Source organism: Crocodylus porosus, unplaced genomic scaffold (genome assembly GCF_001723895.1).
Source record: "Crocodylus porosus isolate Cpor-Errol unplaced genomic scaffold, CroPor_comp1, whole genome shotgun sequence".
Lineage (NCBI taxonomy): Eukaryota > Metazoa > Chordata > Crocodylia > Crocodylidae > Crocodylus > Crocodylus porosus.
In genome coordinates, this window is record NW_017728950.1 from 25032495 (window position 1) to 25044757 (window position 12263).

The following is a 12263-nucleotide window of genomic DNA, read 5'->3' on the forward strand; positions in this document are numbered from 1 at the left end:
CTGTACTAAGTATATTTGAGTTTGAATTTGGAACTGGTTTTTGGCTTTGGATTAGAGATGGAAATGCTTTTTTGGCCACCCCACACCATGACTCTGTGGCACCAAGGGACTCTCCTGAGTCTTGCTGGGCTCAAAGTGTGGCTTGGCCATGCCAGGCTTCCAAATGACAGCCCCCCATGCCTGCTGAACTAAATACATGAGCTCAAGTAAGGAACTGGGTTTGGGGCTTGGAGTATGTTTGGAAATCCTGTTTGGGCCACCCCAAACCATGCCTCTATGGCACCAGGGGACACTTCCGGACATCTCTGACCATGATCTTGCCCGGCCCAAAGCACAGTTTGTTTACGCCAACCCCCACCCCCCTGACACTACTAAGTATATGGACTCAAACAAGGAATTGCCTTTTGGGCTGGAATTACAGCAGGAAATCCTGTTTGGACCACTCCACACCATGCCTCTGTGGCACTGGGGGACTCTCCTGGACATCTGTGACTTTAGTCTTGCCCAGCCCAAAGTGTGATTAGGCCTTGCCAGGCTGCCAATTGACAGCCCCCCATTCCCACTGCACTAAGTATATAGGCTTGAAAAAGGAACTGGCATTTGGGCTGAATTACAGACTGAGATCCTTTTTGGGCCATGTGATGCCATGCCTGTGTGCCACTGGGGGACTCCTCTGCACATTCCTGACCAGAATCTTGCCCAGCCCAAAGCATGGACATTCGTGATGGTGCAGGATTTCCAGCAGCTCCTGGCATTCTAGCAGACCACTGGACCAGGCTGGTTCCATGCCATGCCACATGGGTCCTGACCATGCAGCCGGAAACCACAAGCTGCAGATACAGGATGAGCCAGGCCAGCTCCATGCTGCACTGCGTGGTTCCTGGCCATGCAGTGGGGAGTCACATGATCGTGGGAAGGTATGGGTCTGGCTGGGCTGGCTTCATTCCATACCATGCAGGTTCCAGCCTTGCAGCTGGGAACCGCATGGTACAACACAGAGCCAGCCTGTCCTGTCCTGTCCCCTAATGGGAGCATGCAGTTCCCTACTGCAAGGTTGGGACCCACATGGTGTGGCATGGAGGGGACAGGCCAAGCCATGCTGGCTCCATTATGCACTGTGTGGTCCCTGGCCTTCAGCCAGAACCGCATTAGAATCATAGAATCATAAAAAATTAGGGTTGGAAGGGACCACTGGAGGTCATCTAGTCCAACCCCCTGCTCAAAGCAGGACCATCCACAACTATATCATCGCAGCCAAAGCTTTGTCTAGCCAGGTTTTGAAAACTTCCAAGGATGGAGCTTCCACCACCTCTGTGGGTAATTTGTTCCAGTATTTTACTAGCCTCCTAGTGAGAAAATTCTTCCTAATATTTAACCTAAACTTCGCTTGCTTCAACTTGACACCATTGCTCCTTGCTCTGTCATCTGCCACCACTGAGAACAGCCTACCTCCATCCTGTTTTGAACCACCCTTCAGGTAGTTGAAGGCTGATATTAAATCCGCTCTCAGTCTTCTCTTCTCCAAACTAAATAAGCCCAGTTCCCTCAGTCTGTCCTCATAAGTCATGTGCCCCAGCCCCCAAACCATTTTTGTTGCCCTCTGCTGGACTCCCTCTAATTTGTCCACATCCTTTCTGTAGTGGGGGCCCCAAAACTGAACACAGGACTCCAGAAGTGACCTTAGCAGTGCTGAATAGAGGGAAATAATTACTTCCCTTGAACTACTGACAACATTCCTACCAGTGCAGCCCAGTATGCCATTAGTCTTTTTGCAACAAGGGCACACTGTATTCAGGGCTCATATTCAGTTCATTGTCCACTGTAACCCCAGGTCCTTTTCTGCAGAGCTGCTGCCCAGCCAGCCAGCCCTTAGCCTGTACTTGTCCATGAAATTGCTCCATCCTAAGTGCAGGACTTTGTGTTGTGCTGGGGCGGGCCGGGCTGGCCCAATGCCATATGGGTCCTGGACTTCCAGCTGGGAACTGTGCACTGCACCCGGAAAGAAATGGGTGGGGCTGGCTCCCCACCTCCCACCATACCCCCAAAATACACCCATACTTTCACCCCCACACACCCTACCATCACCCCACCATAACCCACACACAGTCCCCCATCTTATCCACACACATGACATCCTCCCACACACCCCACTCCCCACCAGACCCCAAACACACCCACACCCTCTCACAGCCCCCACACACACTTCCACCCCGCCACCTCCACCATACCCACATCCTCGCACATACTCCCACCCCAACCACATTCCCCACACCCACACCCCCCACACACACTGCCCACACCCCATGACACAAATACACCCACACAGCCCCCATATGCACCCCCTTATCCCCCCCACACAAGAGTGTATTTTGAGCTATTATGCAATTGCCTCTAGATATACTGTGCAAACACATATAAATCAGGACAAAAAATATAGTTTTAAATAAAATTAAAATAAGTTATAGTAGATGTTTGATTTTTTTTTTTAGAATATGATTTTTTTTCCAGTTTCAAGATGGAATTTCTACCCCCACCCCCAAATACTTCCAAGGCAAAGGAAGGGTCTTCTGGTGGCAAAGGTCAGGGGTTAGTGGTGGGACTTCCAGTCCCAAGATGTAGACCAGGCAGCAGGGCTCCTGTCAAGGGATGGGGCTACCCTTGCAGCCCTCGAGTTCACCAAAACTCTTGAAGTGGCCTTTCAGCTGAAATAATTGCCCAGCCCTGTTCCAAAACAATGTGGCTCTTAATACCCAGTGGACTTCAGAAGGCATTTTGCTTCTAGTGGTGCTATTTATGGCTCATTATGGCGTGCTTTTCCCTTTGCGCTGAATGGAATATTTGTTAATCTGGTCCCAGGTAACAAGAGCCATTAATTATCATTGCTCTAAATTGGCTTTTTGCAAGACATCCCAGGGAAGGAATTTGCCTAATAAGTCCATTCTGATTTAGCAGTGTGTACCTGTGACAAGATGACAGAAGTCTCCTTTGGCCCCAGGCACTGGAGTTATGCAGGTTAATTACTGCTGGCTCATTGGGTGTGGTGTGGCTCATGAGACTTCATCTTGACTATAAAGTCATGTTATTCTAGATTACTTGAAATTTTACATTACAATTAACCCATATGTACATAGCACTCAAGGGACGCATCTACATGTGCTAGTAATATGCCTGAATTTTCTTTGAATTTACCCATTCCGATCTCCATTTGACTGGGAGAGCTATTCTGGCTCAGCAGGATGCTGCCTCGCAGCCATGTGGAGATCGGAACCCAACTGGATCTCTACCTGGCTGAGAGGCAGCATCTTGACAAGCCAGAACAGGTCTCCCAGCCATGTGAAAATCAGGATGGATATCCACAGGTACTACAAAATGGCACATTAGACTAATCTACTGCACCTTAATTGCTGTGCACATATAGATGCTGACACTTTACTGTGCATTAGATTAGTCTAATGCACAGTAAAGCATCTCATGTAGATGTACCCAGGCTTGATTAAACAAGGGCTCATATCAAGTTTCCTAGTATTATTCTGACATTGCAAAGTGACAGCTCTGGGAAATAGCTGATTTAAAGTGGGTCTTTCTTCTAGATCCCGAGCAAGCCAACGTCTGTTAGCCCTTTGTGCTCTGAGATTGCAGGCACTTCTCTCTTGCTGCTTAAGAAAACCAAAATGGCTGGTTTTCTTTGATTTATCACTGAGCTTATATGGATTTGAATATGGAAGTTGTTGTCTACATGGCAAATGTCTGTCAAGTACCATATGTAAAATGTGATGTATTTAAATTGAACAGATCGTCACCCAAAAACAGCAGATTTATTGAAGTCAGTGGAGCTTTGGCCATTTTCAGTTGAGGATTTAGTGTAATGTGACCTATATTAACTTATATGGTGTTGTTGCCTCTAACAGCAGTGGGCTGGACTCAATAACCCACAAGATCCCTTCTGCTCCGATGTTTCTAGCTTTTGTTACTTAGCACTTCCACAAGATTGACTGTAGATTTTTAGCACCTTTGTTGAAAGGGGAGCTCCCTGCAAGATGGTGCAGCTCATTTAGCAATTTAATTTCTAGATCATCGCAATTACAGAGCCTTGAGACTCTTGAGCCTTTGGAGGAAAATTCTGGTAGTTCATCCAATTTACCTCTATTCCAAAAAGTAGGATTTATGTAAAATTTGAACCCAGAATCCTCACAATCAAAGGGAAGCCGCTCATAAATAAACAGGCCAGGCTTTGGCAGCCACAGTAGGTTACTCAGTCTTCATTGAAGAGAGTCTGTCAAGGGAAACCCCTGAAACAAAGTGTATATGGATTTTTTAAATTGAAACTCTATGATGTGTTGATCACACAGGCCAAGTTTTTCAAACCAGCGTAGTATGTTGGGAGCTTGGAAGCTTAGATCTTTGAATTAGGTACCATCGTGGGAGCTCAGATCTTTTGGAAATTTCTCCCATGCTGCATAATGACTATTAGGGTGGCCATCATAGAGGACAGTCTGGTTGTCCTCTGTCCTCTATTGAGATGAAACCAGATGCCTTTATATCCTCTATTTTTCTCCTGAAGAAAAAAATAGAGGACATAAAGGTGTTGGGTTTGGTATCAATAGAGGACAGAGGGCAGAGTAGCAGAAAACTGGAATGTCCTCTATGGTGGCCACCCGAATGACTATGGGGGCTGAATTGTCCATCATCCCCTACCTTAAAATGGTTATCATTTGGGGATTCATACCTTCATCTCATCTCTAACAAATGGTTGGGTTTAAACTTCATACTTAGCCTTATCAGTTTGAATGGACTGCTTCAAAGAACTGTGGAGAGTGTCCCTGTACTTGCAGGCATTGTTTTTCTGATGCTTCTAGTTCTTTGCAGATTTTTGTCATACCCCACAGTCATTGGTGCTGTTTTAAATTTTCCTCAGCTTTGAATTCAATGACCTAGCTTGGATCCATGTGTAGTGGTGTCTTATTAACACTTTGTGCTATTTCTGACAGGATTTTTCAGCTGCTCAATATTGCCTTTGAGAGCTTTCATAGCATCAGCTTCACTATCTTGTTCCTGATGGTGTTTTCAAAGTCAGCCCTTGTTTCCAGAATTTTTTTTTTAATGTCTTTAACAAGATTTTCCAACTGGGGCTCAAAGTAGGGGCAGAGAGAAGCAGAGGAGGGACTTGATGCTTGTCTGAGCTGGGGAATACATAAACAAGCTGAGAAAATTATCTGAACACAGAACATATTTAGCCAAAGGATTTATGGCTTTAATCCTCATCTATGGGCTGGGATCCCCTCCTGGTTTGTTACTGATGTTGTCTTGATTACAGCCTCTCTCAAATATCATCTTTCTGCTCATTTCTTTTTCCTGTGCCCTTTCCTCCTCTGCAATCTGGAGGGTTTACAGGCTCCAGATGAATGCAGGCTTGCACAGCAGAGGAGCCTGAACATTTATATTTCTCTCTTGTCTTCTTCCTTCTTTGCTTCTGCCTTTTCTAGACTCTTCTATATATTCAGAGGGAGACACTCTCCCCTTTGCTACAGTCTCAGTATATGGCTGTTGGGGCCCTGGAGCCAAACAGGCTGTACAGGAGAAGAAATTCTCCTGGGATAGGCATTTCTTTTGACAGTTATAGACTGCCCTATGCAAGCTGATTTGTACATCACAGAATAAGCCTCTGCTGAGGACAAAGCATTTAGCATGACAGAGATTCATCACAGCATCACTCTTCTCTAGGTAGCTGGGAGGAGTTAATGTCAGGTAAGGCAGTTGCCTGGCTAGCGTGGCCATCATAGAGAACAGTCTGGTTTTCTGCTACTCTGTCCTCTATTGATATGAAACTCTGTGTCTTTATGTCCTTTATTTTTCTCTTCAAGAGAAAAATAGAGGATATAAAGGTATCTGGTTTTGTATCAATAGAGGACAGAGTAGCAGAAAACCAGACTGTCCTCTATGATGGCCACCCTACTCCTGGCACTCCAAATCCTTCTTGGGGCCTCTTTAAGAACCTGAAATTTGGGAGTGGGGGGGGATAGAAAGCCATTTTTGCCACCCTTTTCCCCTTAGCCATGTGTTTTCTGATGGGCCTCGCTCATAAGTTTTCAAATCAAAAGGAGCCGTTGTACTGAAGGTCAGGCTAAATGGTTGTAAACCTGACTACAGTATTTTACCCTGTCACTTCTGACCACTGCCTTCCCCAATCTTTTTTATTCTTCCAGCACTTCCATACTTTCACAGTCCTCCAGAACTAAGCCCTACTAGTTTCTTCAGGTCCTAAATGACAGAACCCCAAAGAATCTCAAGTGAATAATGTCAGCTAGGCTGCGTCTTCGCTGGAACAGTACTTCCCCAAAATTAAATTGCACCCTAGGAATTGGCACAGGCTTGAATTTGGAGATCCGGGTAGGCTGCTTATGCATAAATCTTGGACTGGCAGGTAAGTGCTGGTGGTGTGAAAGGGCTGGATTCTAGAGCAGACCTTAGAAGTAGCCATGTGATCTCATCCCACACGCGTGAGAGAGAGAGAGAGAGAGAGAGAGAGAGAGACCCTGGGTGAGATCAAACACTCTTGAAACAGACAGTGAAAGGCATTAGAAAAAATATTAATTTAGATTGTAATGGACAGAGGTTTTACCCTCACTTCAGGCTGAGCTCTAGGAAAAGGGTGCAATAAATTAGTGCCAAGTGGTATGTTTTGTGACTGGGTGAGGGATCAGTGAGAATGGAGTAAAAAATTAGAGGCTTTTGACCAAGGGACCCAAACTTCATTGAACCTTTAATTGCAAGCAAAGGCAGCCTGTTCTGAAAATGGTTATAGAACAAAGAAGATAATGCTGTCTGAATTGATCACCAGCCTTTCCGTCATCTGTCCTGGTGCTGAACTCCAGAAGTTCTCCAGGCTGAATCAGCACCTTTACTGGCCCTGCATTATACTGCATATACCACAGGCATATGCAAACACTGACAATATGGCAGGATGAACCCAGCCTATGCAATGATCTGTGCTTCTACTACTAGCCTGCTTACTATAGCTTAGCTACCCTAATTAAAGATACCTGAGGTACCTCCATTGTACACAGCAGAGCTCAATGTAGACACACCCTGAAGAAAGAATGATGCTTGACCTGTAGAGGTTTGAGAGATGAAGTGAATGGCTGTATCACTCTCTCTTTTTACACAACTGAAAAAAATATATGAAGACACCGTCCTGGCACAGATGGGTCCCAAATATCCATCTTTGCTAAAAAAGACAAACATAAGGCATAACTACATCCAGGCTGCTTTTCTAACTGTACTGCCTTCCACAGTACAGATACAGTCAGCACTACTGAAAGGCTCACAAAATATTTCAAAGGATATTCCCTTACCAGTGGCAGAAGGAGAAAATATTATCTGAGACGGCTGGGAGTGCAAGGGGGCAGCACAGGGCATACTGTGATGGGTAGAGCAGAGTTGTGTAGGGCCACTTCTTCCTGCAGGGCCATTGTGGGGCCGATGCATGGTGGGTGTGCTGGGCACAGTGCTGCACAGTGGGGCATGGCAGTGGTGCTGGAGCAAACAGCAAACAAAACACAAGCCCTTGAGCTATAACATAAATTCTAACTGCCCAGCTGTAACATTATTCAAGCCACACCAGGAGTGCACCATCCTTCACCAGTCTTGGGACTGTACCTACAATCAGGCCTATCCCCTTTGCTTGCTCTGGGAGAGCTGCTTCCCCTTTAATTGCTGGCAGGGAACTACTACCCTAGCCTCAGCCCTGGGGTTTTTATGTGAACCAGACCCTGCCCCTTCTGGTCAGCTGACCTCTGGCAGGTGTGGGTCACTAGCTAACTCTGGTTGCCCTAGTAAACAGCAGCTGGGGCTCCTCATTCACTGCTAGGGCTCTTTCCCTAGCAGTTTCCCTTCTTTAAAAGGAGCAGGGCACCTAAGTGCTCTGTGACACCTTATACCTATACACTATACTATCACTGTTATAAGTCAGGGCTGTCCAACTTCTGAGCAGCTGGGTGACATACGACATAGGACCCCATGAACCCCCTCCAACCACATAGGTCTCCACACAATGTGTACAGTGCAACCTCCCCTGTGCAGGCCACAGGCTCCCTTACAGGTTGTGTCACCACACCCCCAGGGGCAGGGGCAGGAAGTGGAAACTGGAGGAGAGAGGAAGAACTAAAAACCCCAGGCAGCAGCAGGAGTGGGAGTCAGGCAGGAGGCCCTGAGCCAGGTATTAACTAGGGGTGTATAAAACAGGCTGTATTAGATTCAGATTCAAATTTGGCCTGAACTGGGGACAGTGATTCAATTTGTTGATTTGGATCACTGTGCCAGATTTGATTCGGCCGAATCCGAAGATTCACTGCTGATTCGGCAAATCAGCAGTTTGGACTTACACACAGCTCTAAATGTTTTTTCTATATAACTTGAGGCACCAGGCATGGCTCGTGAATGCTGCAATGCTGGGGTGGATGGAGCATCCCACAGGAGCACAGGAGGGGCCCCTTGCATGCTCAGCGACGAACCTGGAATTGGACTGGAAGTACTTATGGTCCACTTCCGGGTTTGCCAGGGAGTGCACTGCCCCCCACCCCCGCACCCTCTTGCCTTGATAATCAGCCACGGGGGGACCCCAGGTGCCCCCAGACCCAGGAGGCAACAGTCACCAAGCCAGGGGGACCAGTGCGCTCCCCAGCAGACCCAGTGCTTCTGGTCCGCTGCTGGGTCTGCTGCTGAGTGTGCTGGAGAGTCCCCAGTGCTTTTGTGGGACACTCCATGCACCCCAGCACCACAGCATTCATGAGTCACCTGCTACCTAGAGGTATGTAGAAAAAACATTTAAAGCTGTGTCTATGTCCGAATCTTTGAATCTTTCCGAATCTCTCCAAATCAATTCAGAGGGTTCCGATTTGATTCAGAGAGATAAAAGGGTCTCCCAATTCAATTCGGATTCAGAGATTCAGCTACTGACTTGGGCCAAATCTCCGCCAGCTCACATCAGGGACCAAAGCTCTGCACAGCCCTAGTGTTAACCACTCACAGACCACCTGCTTGACTGCTCTGTTATATGTCATGAAAATAGCTGTGAGGGGATCTCTGTTGAAAATCCCATTCTCATACCTTTTCCTTCCTTGTAGTTACACAGAGACTTCTATGTGATTAAGCACTGTAAATGCACAAAAAAAAGTCAGCAAGTGACAGGATTGGTGGAGTAGTTCTGAAGCCATCCCTACCAACCCTGCATTGTTTCTGTTTCCAAGGCTGCAAATGCATACTGGTTCTACCAGCTGAGACGACTCAAGAGAACAGTTCCCTTTCATATTATTGCGACAACCAATCAGCCAGCATCAAAAGAAAGGTCCCAGGAGACAGGAATCTCTGAACTAAGATACTAAAAAGAATCCTGACACCGCTAAAAAGGGTGACAATAGCACAGAGCAGAACCAGCCTCTTTATCTGCCAAATAATGTGTCAGAAATGACACAAACTTGGAGCTCAGCAGTTTGATACAGAACACTAGGGAAACTTTCTTGTCTATTGGAAGAACTTTGAATGGCAAATATATTGGAACCTCAAAGCCAGTGTAAGACATACGATACCTGCTGGGTGCACAGATGCACAAGATCCAGAAGACAAGAAAGGCCTGACCTGAGGTAAAACATTGACAAGGAAAGGATGTTTCTAAGATAGTTGTAAGATCCTCTGTCATAAAGCATTATCTCAGACTTACTTGACACAACGCCAGTCCTCATTGGTCTACAGTGGGCACACCTACATGTCCATTAATTGGCACATTAAGTTTAGTACCTGTAATATTAATGTGTCGTAATCAGTGCTACTACACAGTAGCACTGGTGCACGCTTCTATTTTTTTACGCTAATACCCAGTAGACTAATTCTATTGTGTATTATCACCATTTTTGTCTGCTGCACTAATGTGCAGTAGAATTAGTCTACTGTGGATTTAGCGTCTTGTGGAGACACGCCCAAGGCATGATATAAACGCTTTACTTCAAGTGCTCCCACCGCCATTCTGAAGTGTGGAGATGCTGATACATGAGATGCTGCAGCACTTTAATTAAAGCAGCTCACAGAGTGGTTCTTGGCATCCAGCACAGAAAAACTGAGCATAGAAATTGACATTCTCCAGCAGCCTTCTGCATCACATGTATCAGAGTTCCTGCACATCTCTGTGCTGAAAAATGGTGATGGGGCACTTTGAAATAAAAACATTCAATGAGCTTTAGTTTAAAGTGCCTTGCCACCATTTTTCAGCATGGGAACATGCAGGGACACTGATATACATAACACATGGGAGCTTTTAATTAGCATGGCTCACTAATTAAAGCACCTGGCATCACTGTATCCTGGAGAATGTGTGAAAATACCCATTGTGTCAGTGCCAGCACCAAGGAGTTCATGCTGCCATTTCTCAGTCCTTGTTACTATGGCTGCCAGAGCCTCACTGTCAGTGAGGCCAGAACCAGGGGGTGAATGCCACCAATTTTAGTTGCCAGCAGTGATCAAAAATCCTTAATTAGATGGCTGTGGGCACATCTACATGTGCATTTGATTAGGGACCAGTTTACTTGCAAGTAAACTACTCACAAGTAAATACTCCTAGGCAAACATCTACATGTGCAGGGAAGCAGGAACAGATTTGCTGCTCCAAGCAGCAAACTGCTCCACCTTCATAGGGTCCTGCAACAGACCCCTGCCACCACCAAGGAGAGCTGTCTGCTGCCCTGCTCCTTGCTTTAAAAGGCAGCTCTGCTCCCTGCTCCCTGGCCAGCAATTTCTTTGGCCAGGAGCAGTGCGGAGAGCATGGAGGCAGCACATGGCAGCTCTCTCACCACAGCCTCTGCCTCTCTCACTCCAGACACTGCCCTGGCAGTGACACCCAGCATCCTGGGTTCCTGCTGGCCACTGTGCTGGCCCTGCTGGCCCACTGCAGTGACTGCCATCTGGCCCACGGCTGTCTTGGCCCCACCATCTCCCCCATGCACAGTGACTACCTGCCCAGCCTCACGACACTGTCCCAGGGCCCCCACCGCTGAGCATCTACTACCTGGACCCCATCCTGCTGGCCAGACTCCAGCAGGGGCACTGAAGCCATGCTTCTAGATGCACCTTTGGTGCTGTCCATGCCTTCCTGGGCCTCCAGTCCCACTGCTTCTGGGTGTGGTCGGCCAGCCAGGACTGGTGGCTGTACACCATCCAGACCTCTTGGGATAACAAGCAGTGGCTGGAGGCATTCTGCATGACCCAAGCCACCTTTCCGGAGCTTCTGGAGTAGCTCTGCCTATACCTGGAGTGGCAGGACACCACCATGCAGCAGCCCCTCTCTGCAGACATCTGGCTAGCCATAACCCTGCTGAAGTTGGCCATGCCCACTAACCTCTGCTATATTGACCACCTTTGGTGTGGGCAAGGCCACTGCTGGGAAGGCTGTCTTGGAGGTGTGTGGCTCTCTCCAGAATGTGCTGGGGCACACGGTACTCCATGTGCATGACCCCTTGGCAGTGGTGGCAGGATTCTGTGCTCAGGAATTCCCCCAGTGCATCAGGACTCACGTCCCCATCACCTGCCCACCCCATGGCAACCACCCCTACTACAGCTGGCAAGTCTTACATTCCATTGTGCTTCAGGCCATTGTTGACCACCACAGCACCTTCAGGAACATGAGTGCCAGTTGGGCAGGCAGTGCCCACAAAACCTGTGTCTTCCACAACTCTGCCCTGCCAGCCCTGGTGCAGAGTGGGTGCATCATGCTGGGGGTGCCAGACCTCCATCTGGGCACTGTAGTGGTCCTGCCCCTCCTCATTGAGGACCCCACCTATCCACTTCTGCCCTGGCTCATGTGGCCCTACACTGGCCACCTGGAACCTCACCAGGCCCACTTCAACAGGTGCCTGGGTCATACCTGTGCCCTTGTGGAGTGTGTCTTCAGCCAGCTAAAGGGATGATGACACACCCTCATGCCAACCTAAAGTTTGTGAAGGCCAACATCCGCTGGGTTTGGAGCTTGGTGGGACAGGCTGCTGGTGGGCTGAGGGGCCCTCCCCCAGTGACATGCAATGTTCCCTCTACGGAGTAGCAGTCCATGAGCATGCGGCCTCAGTCCATTAGTGTGCCACCTCGGTCCAGCATGGGACACTTATTGAAGCGGGCTGGGGGCTGGAGGCTAGGGGCTGGGGCCTGGAGGCTGGAGGCTGGGGTCCAGAGACTGGAGCTGAGAGGCTGGGGGCTGGAGGCTGAGGCTGGGGGTCAGAGGCTGG